General features: G+C 35.6%; 1 pseudogene; it reads right to left on the bottom strand.

The window, feature by feature from the left end:
* LOC135202753 (uncharacterized) overlaps nt 1-4,815 on the bottom strand; it is a 33,215-nt pseudogene extending 28,400 nt beyond the window's left edge.
* Nucleotides 4,816-17,491: the final 12,676 nt, after the last annotated feature.

Genomic DNA, 17,491 nt, shown 5'->3' with positions numbered 1-17,491 from the left:
TTCCATCTTTCATTGACAATGGCGGCTTTTGGAATCTTCCTTTATCACCGGCTGCTAATACGATTTCCACTTTCCCCTGACTTTTGACCGCTATCATCTATCAAACAATGAATTGGAATCTGTCAGAGGGATAACAGGGTAATCCCAGGCGCTATTCCCAACAAGGTAGTATTCCAGCGTTCCGGTACTATAAAACTCAACGCAGGTGGCAGGTAAACGAGAGCAGAAAACAACAACCGAGTCATTTTCATCAAAAGGATTCCGGCATCTCAAATACTACCTTGCGTCGACCGTCACCTGCTACATTGCGCAATGCATATACGATTGTCACCGACCAAATGTCCATATTCTTATATACATACATATATATATATATATATATATATATATATATATATATATATATATGTGTGTGTGTGTGTGTGTGTGGGTGTGTGTGTGTGTGTGTGTGCCTGCGTGCGCGCGCAATTTTGTGTGTGTTTGTGCGTGCGTGTTTGGGTATATAATTTACTATTTTTTTTTTTTTTTTTTTTTTTTTTTTTTTTTGTTACTGTTCCAGTAAAGAAATTAACTCAGTTTCCTCCACTTGTGATAAAAGTGATTAGCAACGCAGGAAACGTTGGGGCCGGGTGTTATTGGTAAGGATTCCTTTAGGCTATGAATAATCCCGTCTGGAGCGAGTACTTATACGGACCCATGCAGCGCGCGTACCTTTTGTGTGGGACCAGGACTAATATTCGCTTCATGCCCTAGGGTTGTTTCTCTTTTTCTCATTCGGAATACGGAGACAAGGTATGAAAGGCGAATAGGAAATAGATGAATATAAAACATTGGGAAAATTTCTGACGACAGACACTTGTTTAGGATGTCTAGTAGTCCTTTTTGCAATAACCTTTACTGCTTAGGCCAAAAATAACAAAAGAATTCACCACTTGTAGACAGCAAACGTATAATCTGCTGAATAATTTTCCACAGGTGATGGAGAGGTTTCTTTGGGGGAACAAAATTATTATGTCTCCTTTTATTCATTTAACCTGGTCCCATTTAAATGATTTACCTTTTTATATGGCACAAAAAGATATTCTAATTTTTCTTAGTGTTCATTTATTATTTGGCAGCAGCTTCTCTCTCTCTCTCTCTCTCTCTCTCTCTCTCACACACACTTTCCCGTAAGTAACACGGTATTCTCTCTCTCTCTCTCTCTCTCTCGTCTCTCGTCTCTCTCTCTCTCTCTCACATAACACTTTTCCTGGTAAGTTAACACGGTATTCTCTCTCTCTCTCTCTCTCTCTCTCTCTCTCTCTCTCTCTCTCTCTCTCTCTCTCACATAAACACTTTCCCGGTAAGAAACGGTATTCTCATTATCATGGAAGTGTCGAGATAGTTTTTATTTTTTTTATTTTTTCAAAATAGTAGTCTTAGAATAATGGTGTAACAAATAATGTTAAATATCTGAGAAGAATTCCTACATACATCTAAAAAAATGTAATCTTGAATAGATAAAATTCCTATTTATTTCCAAGAATGTATAATAGGTATTAGAAGTTATTCTATATCGTTGAAATATAAAGCATGATTGACATAAAGCACTAAATATATTCGTAAATCTCCCATAGTCAAGAGTTTTATGAGTCTAAGTGTACGTCTGAATGTAAAATCGAGACAAGAGACAAATTCCATGCTAGTCTTTCTATAAGAGCTCCCAAAGCGTTCATAATCATAATTTCTAAAACTACGTATAGTATTTCTTGTCGACTGGTTACTTTTTTATTGCTATGAATATCATTCCAGAATGGGGTTAATATATAATCAGTGATGTCCTCATTTACAACCTTATTGTAATTGCGCCTATTGGAGTTATTGTTGAACAATTAGAGGGTGTGTATCTTAGGTAATCTCTCTCTCTCTCTCTCTCTCTCTCTCTCTCTCTCTCTCTCTCTCTCTCTCTCTCTCTCTCTCTCAAAAATAATAAATCTCAATTTTGTAAGCAGAAACATAAAATGATCAATAGTTTCATGATTAGTTTTTCTGGCCGGATATGCAAATAACTATTAACACTAATATTCAACTGTGCTGTAGATGTGTTTCGGGGATTCAAAATGAATAAAAGAAAAAAAACAAAAAAAAAATGTGTCGTCCGCAATTTGTGAAGTACTCATACCTCTGGCACAGTAAACCCCGATATATAATCATATGTATGTGTTTATTTTATTTGTGATGTTACATATTACATATTATATTTATATTACGGATGACTACTATCAAAATATTATCATAAAACTAAAACAGGTTAATTTGTAGGAAAACAACAAAGAAACGAGCTGTTACAATGATTGTTTACGTTTTCGTGCGTCTGGTAGCATACTACAGGTGACTCCCGTCAGAAAAACTCCGGGTTCTGGGGACCTGTAAGATCTCATCCCAGGCGTAATCAAAGGGTTAATAATAAGACCACTCTGGTTATAAAAATATTTCCTCCATTTGGTTAATAACCACATCCACATATATTCCTCTCTTATTTCTCCAATAGCCACATGTTAATAAAAAAGACACCACTCCAAGAATAGAAAATAATCACTTCTATTTCGGCAAATACAAAATATTTACCTCTATTTCCCCAATACTCCATGTGGAATAAAATAAGGCTCCAAAAAATATATCTCCAAGAAGGAATATAAAAAAAAATGAAATCCTACCTCCAAAAAAATTGTGCACTCAAGGCAACTAACTCACACACTCACAAATATTGCCCTCAAAAATGTGTCTCCACTTGCAACAAAGATGGCTGCAAAATAATTGAACTAAACATAGCTGTCATCACCATTGGCAAATATCACAAAATGGCCAAAAATATATCTCAATAAAAAAATATTATACTCAAATTATAACCCCAAAATAATATATACCTCCAATTATAACTCCAATTCTCCAGAGAATAACTCAATGTTATAGTCAAAAACTATAAAACTCTCTCCATTTAGTATAACTGCTAAAAAAGGGCAAAAACTCGGCAAATAAAACTGTCTAGAAAATTCTAGAAAAAATCACCAATGTGCCACAACTCCTTATAACAGAATTCCAAATACACAGTATCTTAGCCAAGACTTCTCCATGTGCACTACGACATAGGCCACTAGAAAACTTAACCAAGTTTCCTATCTCTCACAAAGTTGTCACAAATACATCAAAGGTATTGTGCAAAAAAAACTCACAATTTCTGGAACACAAATATCCAGAGAAAAAATGTAGTGCCATTACGTATGCATTCAAAACGTGCAAGAAATTCTCCTGTGTATTTCTCTGAAGCATCAAATAGCTGAAACTCAAACACGTTCCCGAACAATGACTGTAAGTCACGAACTGAGATAATAAAAAATATTCACACCAACTGGAGAGAAAAAATAAATTCAAATTCACCCTTGGTAAAAAAAACTTGTGTCAGCGATGGCTAACTTCCAAAAAAGGAGAAAAGAAAAATCAACGGCATTATTAACTATCTCTCGTAACTCACTAGATGTCAAGCAATTATCTGCTGAACTCATAAAAAAAGGAAAAAAAACAAAAACAATGTGTTGTTAGTTCCTCCCAAATTCAAAAAAAGATTTCACCACCCTTGACAGCATTACGGCACCCACGTATTAGTATATAAAAAATCAGTATCAGAAGTATCACTATCAGCAAAATCACCAAAAAATTGCTATTATCAAAATCACCAGTATCAGTACAAAAAAAAAAAAAAATATCACCAATGTTAATGCTTATCCACTCTCCAAAACTCAGCACAAAATTCAGCAAAAGTTCAGCAAGATTCAACACAATTCACCAAGATTCAGCCAGATTCATCAAGATTCAGCAAAACTCATCATCGTGAATGACTGAAATATTCTCCAAAGTCACAAAAACTTAACAAATAATTAAGACAAGACTTCTCCCCATTAATCATTGTAATAATTCTCCATGAATAATTATCTGTAATATTCATAAAATAATCTCCCACGAAATATCTCAAATCTCTCGTAAAACAAGTCTCCCGTAATGTAATTATAACTTAAGCAACCCTCCCGTGACACATCTCAAGTATAACAATTATTAATAATAATAATAAAACTCTCCATAGCAACAGTTCTCTTGCAAAGATCTCAAGTAAGAGTGAAATTCAAAATAGCTTACAACAGTATTGCTGAACCCTTATGACACACAATTTCTCCAGCATACACACCATTGCCGAACCTCACACAGACACAACACCAATCATCGGTATTTCAAAGTAATCCCTCACAATAAAAAAAAATAATAATAATCTGTGTCTCCCCATTATATTTGTGTCTTCGAAAGCACAAGGAAAACATACACCCATACAATGTATTTCACTTCTCTTTCTATTTCCTTTTCTCTTCATCCAATAAGAAAAAAAATCTCTTTTCTAAAAGAAAGACTCTACGGGCGTTTCACTTCATCAACTAATCAATCAGCTGATATCCTGGCATTGGAATTCATGGTCAAGGGCAAACTCATCCCCCAACACCCCGACACAAAGAAAAAAAAAAGGAGTTCACCCCCCAATGAGAAAAAAAAAGTTTCTACCCCCAATGAGCATTGAAACTCCCCCACCCCCGTCAAGCGACGAGACTCCTCAGTCAAGTGATACACCCCCGTAGGCATGCATCAGTAGTACCCATCAGTAGTATCCATCTCCCCTTGAACAGTGTCTGAGGACACCTCCTGAGGTATACAAGGTATACACCAGTACCCATCTCCATGCAATCCCCGAGGCATGCCAGTACCCTCGCAATACCCTCCCTCGAGGCAGGCCATACTCCCCTTGCAATGTGCTGAGCCCGTAAAATTCAGATGCCGCTTTTGTCTCCAAGCCAAATATGCTTATCTAAGCACAGTTCATGTATAAAATACATCTTATACAAACCCTCATATTAAACAAAGACGAATACTAAGTCTATTTATAACATGCGTGAATAAAGAAATACACGTCACTTCTGCTACTATGGGCAAAGAAAAAAAATTTTTCGACCTCTTAAACCAATCCCATTCCACTGAATTATTTTAAAAAAACATACATAACACTCTTTAACATTCACCATTCCATAATGGGAACAAAAGAACTCGGAATTCGCGTAGAATACGTAAATCTCGTCGGCACAATGCAAACGCGATCGGCGAGATGGCGCCTGTCAACTCTCACTCACAAACCAGACTGAGTTGCTCTCACGCCCCGGCGAATCTCGGTACGGGCAAATTTGATGACTCTAATAGAAATCCTTCCCACTCCTTTCTGTTACCGGCCGGATAGATATTTCTCCTTTTTTCTCACTAAGTAACTGAAAACTAACAATCCCCTCCATATTTAACAATTTTCCACAATCCCACAAAGGCTTTGTCGTTCGAAAATTATCGCTAAGCCATAACCCCTTTATTTTCTAACTGGTCACCTATCTCTTCATTGGCGTACCCAGGCATAAAAAAAAACTCTTTTATACCACTTTTTAACCGCTAGCCACCAAAACCTGTAATGGGGAGATTCCCGCATTTTTCATTTGGTAAACGTGTAGCTCGAACCGAACGTCAGGCAAACTAATACACACAGCCTCTCTCTCTCTCTCTCTCTCTAAGCGAACCCTCTCTCTCTCTCTCTCTCTCTCACCGACACCTCTCTCTCTCTCACCGACACTCTCTCTCTCTCTCCGCCTCTTTCTCTCCATTCTCCCCCCCCCCCCCCCCCCAACAGGTAATGAAAATGAGAGAGTTGCATCATCAAAATAAACATTTATTAACAGCGAATAAATAATGAATCAATTCTATTAAAACCCCAACAGTAAAATGTCTGACTGTATGCAGTCACCAAAAAGTCTACACCCCTCTGGGACTCCCTGTCCCTCCATTGCCAGAACCGTCTGTTTCAAAGATACAGAACACATCCCGGTAAGTACACATAAGTTTAGCAACAAAATCAAAGATCAGATATTCTTAAAGATGTCAAACAGACAACAAGCTGCTCCTTGGCTAAAGTAATTTTAACTCACCCATGCAACCGGACTATTTCTCACACTCAATAAAAAACTCCCGGTGAGCACCACGGCATCTTGCCTTTCTCTCGAAGACGCCTCTATCAAAATACCCCCATAGACTTGTGTATGTTACACTTTTAACAGAAAGAGGCACACACGCACATACGAACACACAGTTCGTTAACGCCTCACAATTCTGGCCGCAACCAGTTTCACAAAGGCACTTTGAGAAGAGTTCATGAACTCAGTACATTGACTTGTCTAACTAAGCAGTTTTATCTCACGCCATCCATAGAAACTCATTGTCAGCTACTCTCGGGTCGTCGCCTCTACTCTGTTCTTCACATTCCATAGGTCAAAGGGAACACATTGGCAATATATTATTAATCAAAAATCCTAGGCGTTATATATGTACACTGGCAGTAGAGACTTATATTCCTGGAGGTTATGACATCGTCCTAGGGCAAGACTTTAAGGCCCCTCCTAATGTTTGACAAACCAAGGACCAAGCCCCTCAAAAGCTTCAACAAGTGCTAAAAGTCCTCATAGAACTGCCTTCAAATCACTGTCAGTGCCGTTTGAACACCCTGTATAGTGCCATACTCCATCCATCATGGAAGTTGAGCCCATTTCAGGTCCTCTTCCGGTGCCTGGGACTACATTAACGCCAGTGCCAGAGCGCAACTCGGATCTCCTTCCCGGAGATTCCAGCCCAGGCCACCTCTCACCTCCCAGTTTGGTCGTGCTACCAACACCAGTGAGAGAGGACAAATCAATTCCCCCAGGAACTCCCCCGGATTCTCATGACCACAGCAGAAGTTCACTCAAGGGTGAGGGATCACAACCCATGCCTGAGTCGGTCACCCCGACTTGCGAATTGACAGCACCAACAATAGTCTCTTCCTCTTCTTCCCCATCTTCAACTGACAAGTCTCTAAGTAAAGACTTGTGTATGGACTGGTAAAGAATACTGCTGTTCCTGTTATCGCAGCAGCTGGAGCAGATGACAATCATATATCTTCATCGGACTTGGGTCCTCCTCAAAGGGGTCCAAGGTACATGGCATCGAAGCTCCAAGTAACCTGAGAGAGTCGATAAACTCTCCACACTAGTGTCCTTGGCACAGTACCTCCATTTTAAGGAGAATTTTTGGACCCCTCTATTATTCCCAACAAAAGTTTTGCCACATTCTTCCTCTATTACTTCCTTCTTATCATTTTTGTATTGACTCTGCTTGTAATCTTTTATCTCTTCACCTTTTACCTTATTAAGGCATCTTTCTTTCATTCATGATCTTGCCAATGCAGAGTGCCATTTGATAGATAGTTCTAAAGTTCAATTGGCTTACAGTAAGAAGTACTATATTTGGCACAGTACCATATTTTTCCTTGTTCAAGTGGAAGCGTTGTCGCTGCATAACAAGCCTAGCACTCCTCAGGTGGAACATGCTTTCAAACAATTGCCAGATTTACCTGGCAGGGTTTTAGAGCCCTCTGAACTGCCGTTAACACACCCATGGCATTCTCATACGTAGTTGGTGCCCTTTCAAAGGATAAGGAAGAAGCATAGCTACTACAAAGGCTATCAATTAAGTTTTAGCATACTAATTCGGCCTTTTGCTTGTTATACTAATTTTTAGGTCATTCATTTTAATCTTACTTTGTATAATTGAATATTCCCGGGTCCTTGACTCTATATCTTTTCTCTCATTTTGTGTACCTGTGGAGTTTGCCATTTTAGTCATGTTTTAAAAACCACATCGGTAGCAACCTAGTGTTAATTTTCATGTAATTTTAACAGTGGCACCTGGCACGTGTAACAGTCAGTGCCTTGATATGACACATAATATAGTTTAAGTACAACGTTATTACCTTATCAAATAAGCGATTCAAAAAAGGGGTAAGATACTTCTTTCTTTTGATTTTTTCCCTTTCTTGGTTAATTCATGAGCCTTTAGCTCAAATACATTACGTACTGTATAATTGGTATAATTATTTCATGTCTGGCTTTTATTATTTGCGATGCCCTTATGCCAAAGAGATGTCGCTTGTAATAGAATGCTGGCATCACCTAACAAGACCACAAACGTTTTATACTGCCTCTTCAAGGCCAACTAATAGCATGACCTTGTGATATAGAGTATTATTAAAATACAGTGCATGATAAAGTTAAGTTAACCATATTAACCTTTTAGTTTAAAGTTTATTATTGTTACAAATTAATCACTGATGTTATTTATTGTATGCTGCTGTTATTTTAATTAATATTCTATTGTTATGTTATCTAGCAGCTAAACAACTTATGTGAGTAAAGTAATCGACATTTTTTATTTTATTTCTATATACTTGAAGTGTTGCAAAATCTTTCATATCTGTTTCAATTTTATAAGATTATCAGCTAAAAGGTTGTTGAATGAGTTTATTTGTCTGATTCGATTGCGATTATCAGCCATTCCAACCCGTTTTAGGGTGTGGATGCCATTTAGGTCAGGAAGGTGTAACGAGGGAAACCTTTTTTCATCCCATTTCATCTTCTGTAGACATAAAGTATTTGGTGTAAAATAGTCATCATTGGCATTACTAAAGTACAGGAAGAGTTCACCCCTACAAATCACTCACCCATCCCTTTGAGGATTAACTTTGTTAATCCTAGAATGGTAGACCTCCAGGATCTTACCATAAACAGTAGACCTGGGTCTCACAGACCCGAAGAGGAATTAAATAAAAATAAAATACTTGTGTTTATTTCAATGAACACTTGACAACTGTAAATCTTTATTTGACTATTTAACTAACTATTGATGAAAATAAACTGAAAATTAACTTATCTTTTGTAATTTTGAGAAATATTTTTAAAGATAACTAAAAAATACCACTTCTTGTTACACCACCTCGCCCACACCCCCCTGGAAACTGAAGAAGACAGTGATACTGGTACTGCTGTCAGACCTAGTAGGATGATGGGTCTTCGTGGTGTGGAGACCCCACTGCAAATTGTCCAGCCAGTTCTGAAAACGAGGACAACAAATATGAGGAACAAATTTATGCTACAAAATAGTCGCCAACAGAAGTGCTGCTAGGATACGGGCAGCACTTTTGTTGTTGGGTATATATCCTGTAAAGTCCTCATTATAAAGACAGTTTTTGTCAAATATGATAATCCTGACAGTCTACAGTACACTAAAAATGCTCTTACCCTGGTTTAGTTGCAGTTCGTGCCGAGGGCAGATGAGTACTCCAGACACACAGACACACAGGTTTCTTGCAGGAGATGCACTGGTACTTTGTTTTTCTGTCCCTTTTCACTATACACAGTCCTCATCTCTTCTTTGTTGTCAGCTCAGTTGAAGTTTGCGGGGGGGATGTTGAACTCAGAGATGACAGTTTTGGTATTCTGAATACTATGCTGCTGGCCCATAAATGATAGCATTTCATGGTTTGATGAGTTCTATAGCCAATGACTTCTTGAATTCACAGCATTCCATTTGTTTCCTGTCATGTTTTGCACTAATCTTAGAGTATATCACAAAGGCATTGATGACGGCAGCATTAATAATGCCATAAAATAGAGAAATGGGCCATCACTTTGTTTTCCTGCTGGTTGAATACATTGAGTAGGTATGATGAAATGTGTCTACACCACCTTTAGTGCCGTTATAATACTTAGTTATTTCCTGTTTTTCATTCTCACAGATGCGAGGTTGGGTGTGAACGGATGAGAGCAATTGATGAGCAATGACATTCTTTGAAATAATAGATTTCATCATTTTGACTCTCCGTGGAAACAGAGATCTTAAAAGGACAAGATTCAGCGTCAGCTCCGAAAATGTTGGCGCAATCTCCTTGGTGGCACCAGTTGGAAGTTGCTGCCTAAGCAGAATAGACCACGTCTTATGCCCGTGCAAAGGTGGAAGCAAGAATCTGGTTTTGAGTGGATTTTATGGGCATGATAATGAGCTGTTATGACGTCACTTTCTAATCTAGTGTAATGAACTTGTGAAGAATGTATGACGACAATTTGGGGAGTCTCTTGTGAGTAAATTCGTGTTCGTGTACGAGCGAGCTGTTCCCCTACATAATGGGAGAGTAAGATAACTAGGATCTTAGAAGCAGTCCTTATGTCTTGATTGTGTTTAGTGATTGCGTTCACAGCTAGAATGGGTAAGAATACTTTTAAGCCCAAGTGTGGCTTTGTCCTTTATATATTAAACCTTAATTTCAGAGATGGCCTTTTCCATATGACTTTTTAATTTATCTCATTTTAGTTTATTTTCCATTTATCTGTGTGCGATCCTTCTTAATTCTAGACGTTTCTGGTTTCTCATCTCAAGTCCTCGAAAACCGGGAAGAATGGAGTTTTCCCCTGATGGGATGGTGTTACTTATAAGACTGTACCATGACTGTTCTAGTTGCTTATGTTATGACTAAACTAATCTTAGTTATTGTAGAGAATGTTGGTTGGGGACGGGTTTATGTTCGAATCAACGAGGTTATTTGAGTTATATGGATTTTTGATTTTGACTTTTCCAGGTAATCATTTTGTTAAGAACCTGATTTATTCAGTTAATCCTTTTGTTCTTAGATAAATATATTTTTGTAGCTCACGAATCTGATTTATTTACCTTAGGTAATTGTGTGAGATTGATTGAGAGAGAGAGAGAGAGAATGTCACCCCAGTGCCTTGCTGCTATAAGGTCATTGCTACCAACATATATTTTTCTTTTTCTTTTGAGACTAGAAGCTCGGTAACACATGCACACACACACACACACACACACACACACACACACACATATATATATATATATATATATATATATATTATATATATATATATATATATAATAATTTTTCCGTATAAATATATATATATATATATATATATACTATATATAATATATGTATATATATATATATATATATATATATATATATGTTATACGTATTATATATATATATATATATATATATTATATATATATATATATATATACGTATATATATATATATATATATATAGAAAAAATATTTTTCCCGTATACATATACGTATATATATATATATATATATATATATATATATATATATATATATATATATATATATATATGTATGGAAAAAATTATGCAATCTGGCTATGGCCTTGGATAAAGTAAGAATCCAATGCATGTTACGGCTGATGGCCCTCTTCAGAATAAGAATAATCAAGTAAACACTCAGGTTTAACTCAACTATATTTACATACAACCACATATCAGAAAAATATTAACACGTCAATGGAGGTTAGGGTCAAAAGAGGTCCCGTCATATATATATATATATATATATATATATATATATATATATATATATATATATATATGTATACATATATATATATATATATATATATATATATATATATATATATATATATATATATATATATATATATATATATATATATATATATATATATATATATATAGAGAGAGAGAGAGAGAGAGAGAGAGAGAGAGAGAGAGAGAGAGAGAGAGAGAGAGAGATTAGTGGAGGGAATTCGACCTTCCGAGCTTCTAAGAATCTTGAATAGATTTGAGCTTTGTCATAAGGAAATGAAGAATGATGGGAATAATAGAAATCCTGGCAAAGGAGATCTCATATACGGGCAGAGAAAACCCAATTAGTGCAACCTTTGATGCTTAAAGTTTTTATATTCAATGAATAACTTCTGGTGAGCTGCCATATCCTGGTGACGACGAGGTTATGAAAAAAGGAAAGGCGAGAAATGAAAAGGCTTCCTTTCCTTTTCAAATCTTATATTCTGTGGAAGCGGAAATGTCGGGACAGCGAATACCATTCCAGTTCTACCTGGCTCTTTTTTAGATGTCTGCTTTCACGGCAATGGACAAATATTGGTAGTTTCATCATCATATATTCAACTTTTTGTTTTTGTTGAGAAAATTGCTTTCTCCGAAGTCTTCCACTCTGAAGATCAATCGCACTAATGCTTATTTGAAAAACAAATAAAACCTCGTTTGTCTTTTCCTATTAAATACTCAATGTCGAAGCAGGTCTGTTGTCTTAGCGATGTCATTTAAACCCGAAAAAATGACTTTAACATTTCTGACTTCAAATGATATTGTTCGATATTCACTGGGGAATTCCTTTTTGACGACGTGAGGAACAGACGATCAATTCAGTTCTGGATTAATGTTTCAAGCTTTTTCAAACTAATACTTGTTATTTGAAAATTAAGTGAGAAGCATAACGTAAAGGGAAAGGCTATATGCGATCGTCGGATGCACAAATGTATTTGTTAATTAAATCAATTTGGTCAATCTATTGCTAAATCTGTCCAAATGACTCAGATGCCTTCTGTTACCTACTCACCCAAAGAATTCATTTTTCAATTAAACAGTATATCAATGCCAAAATGAATTATACCAAATCCCCCTGTTTCAGTATTGATCCAACGAACGGCCTCATTTGCCATAGACAAAGCAACGAATTCTCTTTGTGAAACGAGAGCAGTGTAAACTGTTTCATTTGCAATTTCACTTTAGCCATCCAGAAAGCTTTGTTGTGCGGTGCCAACCTAATTCGGCTCCTTGATAACCATGTCAAAATCGTACGTATTTACCACACTTGCCTTGTTTCCCTTACAGAAAAATTTAAGTGTTTCGTGCTATGAAAGATTGATGTTCTCCTCCGCGGAAATGTGGAACTCTATAAGGAAAACACGTAAAACCTATTTTACAATTTACTCCTCATTTACCTTGCCCTTCTTCCTCTTGTTCTGAGCACTTCTTCTAAGACGATCTAGTTCTATTCCAAAGCATCGGCAGTTTCCTCACTGATTTTGCATATATTTCTCATTTTACCATTCCCCATAATATTTGCTTTTAAATCCCAGTATCAGCTATTAGCCTTAATATAATACAACACAATGATCAACCATCATACGTCTTCAAGACATCGAGGTTATTTACCCCATCCTAGCTCTACATCTCTCACCCATATCCTGGTACTTTACTTTGGTTTCGGAGAGCACTAAGGAATCTAGGTTTCTCTCCTTGTAATATTTGGCCGCCATTCATTTCTCCTGTGTATCATAACAGCCGACATTCTATACCTTATGAGTTTATATTTTGATACTTTTCTAAAATATACTGGACGAGGGGCTGCATATTCGATGGCCTCAACCATTTAGAAAATTTCCCAACAAGCATAATGATGAGAATGCTAATGTTGCAAAAGTTATAAAGTGTTGTTGTTGTTGTCTCCCCCAACCCCCCAAAGAAAAAAAATAAGAGGCATTTGACTCTTCTTCTATGTGGCACTTTCTATTTGTATCTATAACAATTGGGACTTTTTAGGAGTGCATGCCCAATTGCTGACTGCTAGTGGCCTAAATTACGTGGTTCTTACCAACCTCTCTTAGGGGCCATTTCTACCACCAATGAGATGATAAGCATCTGGCATGGGCCAATCTGCTTTGAGATATAGCACACTAAAATCACGAGCTAATGGTGCTTCCTGGGGTTGCAGTGTCTAGGAAAGATAGCTGACTACCACTCCTGTAACAGTCATATTTAACTGACTGGCTTGAGATACAGGATTCCATATGTGCAAATTCTGATTACATGTAGAAAATATCTTAATTTACTGTCGTGTCAATAATCTGTGAAATTTTCTGAATAAGAGAAAGGATATCAAAAAGCACTTTAACTTCTCCATCCACAACTCGGATCGCCAGAATTTTTCGGAAAAGGTTAGATCAACTACCCTTTAACTTTCTTAGTGCTTTGTACTCCATTTCTCTTATTAAGAAATTTACTCACAGAATCCAGAAATTTATAATACCTATACCAATGATAAATAATTTAGTCTATTTCATCGCAACTTGTTTTCCGTCCCGGTAATTAAAATAGTACATCACAAAATTGTTTTAAGGCTAATCAAAGGAATGTTTAATATAATGATGATAATGATAACATGCGATAATATATAATAGTATTAATTCCTTTTTCAGGTTTTGTAACCAACTCTGCCTCGGCTCATTCGCAAGCAAATGGTTTCGAGAAAGAAATACATAACACCGAACTTGAAGACCCAAAGGATTGAAGACCATCAGGCCATGCAAGTTAAGCCACGCATTATGAAGATTCACTAATTCGGACACAATGTAGCTTTGGTTAAAACAGTAAAATGAATTCATCTATCAAATACATAGACGCACTTTCTCTCTCCCTCATAAAATACACACGGGCAAACTCTCTCTCTCTCTCTCTCTCTCTCTCCTCTCTCTCTCTCTCTCTCTCTCTCTCTATATATATATATATATATATATATATATATATATATATATATATATATATATATATATATATATATATGTGTGTTATATATATACACACACACACACACACACACACACACACACATATATATATATATATATATATATATATATATATATATATATATATATATATATATATATATATATATATATATATATATATATATATATATATATATATATATATATATATATATATATATATATATCTTTTAGGCTGTTGCTCTCGCAACGCATATCTTCCCTCAGTAATAGTATGAAATTTTGTAAATGTGTTTACAATATTTTCAGATATAATATTATTTTTGCTTAGAGTTAATATGTCCTAATAATGTGTGTTCAGAATTCACGAAAAAACATGACTTAAACACATGACTGTCTTAAACTTATTCGTCTTTGTCCACAAGTCACGTAAGGTTGCATCATCTTTCGTAAGATCGTTCGAAAAGGATTCTGCATAAACTTTTCATTTCATTTTAGTAGTTAGAGATTTTTTCGTATTAAACTGTTTAATATTGCTGATAAATTAACTCTTATATCTCTTGATTTGTCAAAAGAAAATTTGTTGGCTAGTAAATACTTTAAATATGAAATGGAAAAGTTTGTGATGTCACCCACATAAATGACAGCATTAATTTCATTGGAGAAAATTCTATAGTAATTCCTTTCGTTTTAAGAGACTTTTATTGTATCAAATCATGTATTAATAAATATTATTTATGATTGTAATATCACTTTTGCTCTATTTATTGTTCTGAAGGAGAATTTTTAGGATAATAGCTGTTTCACGAAGAGCGAGTTGGTCCTCTCTCTCTCTCTCTCTCTCTCTCTCTCTCTCTCGTCTTCTCTCTTCCTTGCCTCTCAGTCTTCGCTCTCTCTCTCTCTCTCTCTCTCTCTCTCTCCCATACGAGAGAATTTTGATTTACATTAGCGTAAAGATTTTATACTTAGTGGTTGGTCACTCGTAAATGTTAGATTTATTTAATTCCTCAGTGCTTATTTGTGGAATCTGAACAGGCGCCTCATGTGTAAGTGTTTACTGAAGATTTCGGTAACAGGCCTTTGAAGTTGGTACCAAGGTAAGAGTTTTTTAATAAGGTCAGCTTACTAAACTTAAACCTTACAAGTACTTGAAATACTGAAAGTTCCTTGGTTATTTACGGGAAAGATTTTTCATTATTTCACATTTTTGTGTTGGCGATTTATTTTGTGTATTCATCCTGTTTTTCTTCTATTTAAAGAGTGTTTTTTTTTATTCCGTGTGATTACTGTTTTCTTAGAGTTTTTGCATTTGGTATTTTCCACCTTTTTCTGTGTTTACATTTAAATTCATAATTTGATTGATTAACTTAAATGTTTCCATTAATCAATCATTACATATTTAATTGACTTTAACACTTTGCATTTCCTTATAATTCTTTTCAAATTTTAATAGTTACTTAACACTTTGAATTTTACTTGAATAATTCATTTTTTTTATTTTAGTGATAAATTAATTTTGATTTAATTTTACTTAATAATAAATTTCAGAATTAACAGACCTTGTGTTGTTTTCAAGTTATAGTATACTTCCCTGAGATTGTGAATTTCACGTATGAATTTTTAGTTTAATAATAAATTTTTGTATTTAAAATTTTTATGAGTATTTTATTTTTTTCACCAGCATATTTAATTTTGTTAAGGTAGAAATATTGAGTGGTAATTGAGTTGTTTTTCTTCAACTTTGTTGAAGTGAGTTAGAACCAGGGAAATAATTAGACTTTTAAAGTTGTTGATGGAGTGATGCCCTTTAATTAATTCAATTTCTTATCAGATTACCTCACACCTGTTTAATAAACTTATTCTGATTTCTTGCATGATTAATAAGTTTTTTAAGGGATTACTGTCGTATTTTATCTGAGATGAAAATACAAGTGTCTGGCTGGTGTGAGGAAATCAATTTTCACTGGAAAGTGTATTTGAACGATTCGTCTCTGGTTTAACTTGTGCCCAGACACTGTGGTTATAAAGTTAAATATATCTTAGTTTTACCAGACCACTGAGCTGATTATTAGCTCTCCTAGGGCTGGCCCGAAGGATTAGATATTTTTACGTGGCTAGGAACCAATTGGCCACCCAGCAACGGGACCTACAGCTTATTGTGGGATCCGAACCACACTGTATTGAGAAATAAATTTCTACCACCAGAAATAAATTCCTCTGATTCCGCGTTGTCCGAACCGGGATTGGCAGCCGAGCGCAAAAACCACTCATCCACCGAGGAGTTAGGGATGTATTTTGTTAGGAGAGTGACCATATATAGTTGTTTGTTTTTGCATTTATTTTATTGAATTGTTAGTTGATAACTTAGAGAAAATGGCTCAGTTCAATGTTCAGGAATTTTTAACAGCTCCTTCCATCCAAGTGTTATCTGAAAACCACGCTTTAGCAGTAACAATTGGTGGTTATGTGTATAGTAGTATGGTAAAGGTACAAATAAGATGTATTGCTATGGAAACATTGATAGACTGATAGAAAAACTGATAAAGATAAGTTAGAATTAGCTCAAGAGCTGTTGAATGTAGCACAGGCTAATCTTATAAATAAGCCAGAAGAAACGAAAGAGAGAAGTGATGCAGAGTTAGAGCTTAGATGCATTGAAGCAGAAGAAAGTTTGATTAAGCTGAAAATGCAGGCTAAAAGAGAAAGAGTAGACAGGGAAAAACAAGAAAGAAGAGAAAGAGAAGAATAAAAAGCAGAAGAAGAAGAAAGAGAAAGAATAAGGTTTGAAAGCGAAATGGAATTGATAAGAGCTAGATCCACATTACCTGTGACACTGTCTAACCCTAACCAAGGTAATCAAGACACTGTATTTGATATAGTAAGAGTGTAGAAGTTAAGCCCCAAGTATACTGAAGAAGCTCCAGATAAGTTCTTTCATCACTTTGAGAAAGTGGTTTCAGGTATGGGATGGCCAGTTTTGTTACAAAGTGTCTTCGTTGGTAAAGGGAGAAGTGCTTATTTAACCTTAACAGCTGAATAGTGTAAAGTCTAGAAGGTACTTGATCACAATGTGCTAAAAGTTTACCAGATGACCCCATAGTATACTATACAATGAAAGATTTAGAAATTTAAGAAAAGATAAG

This window comes from Macrobrachium nipponense, chromosome 24 (genome assembly GCF_015104395.2).
Source record: "Macrobrachium nipponense isolate FS-2020 chromosome 24, ASM1510439v2, whole genome shotgun sequence".
NCBI classification, from domain to species: domain Eukaryota; kingdom Metazoa; phylum Arthropoda; class Malacostraca; order Decapoda; family Palaemonidae; genus Macrobrachium; species Macrobrachium nipponense.
The sequence above is the reverse complement of the archived record's forward strand: the minus strand, read 5'-3'. Positions and strand labels throughout refer to the sequence as shown.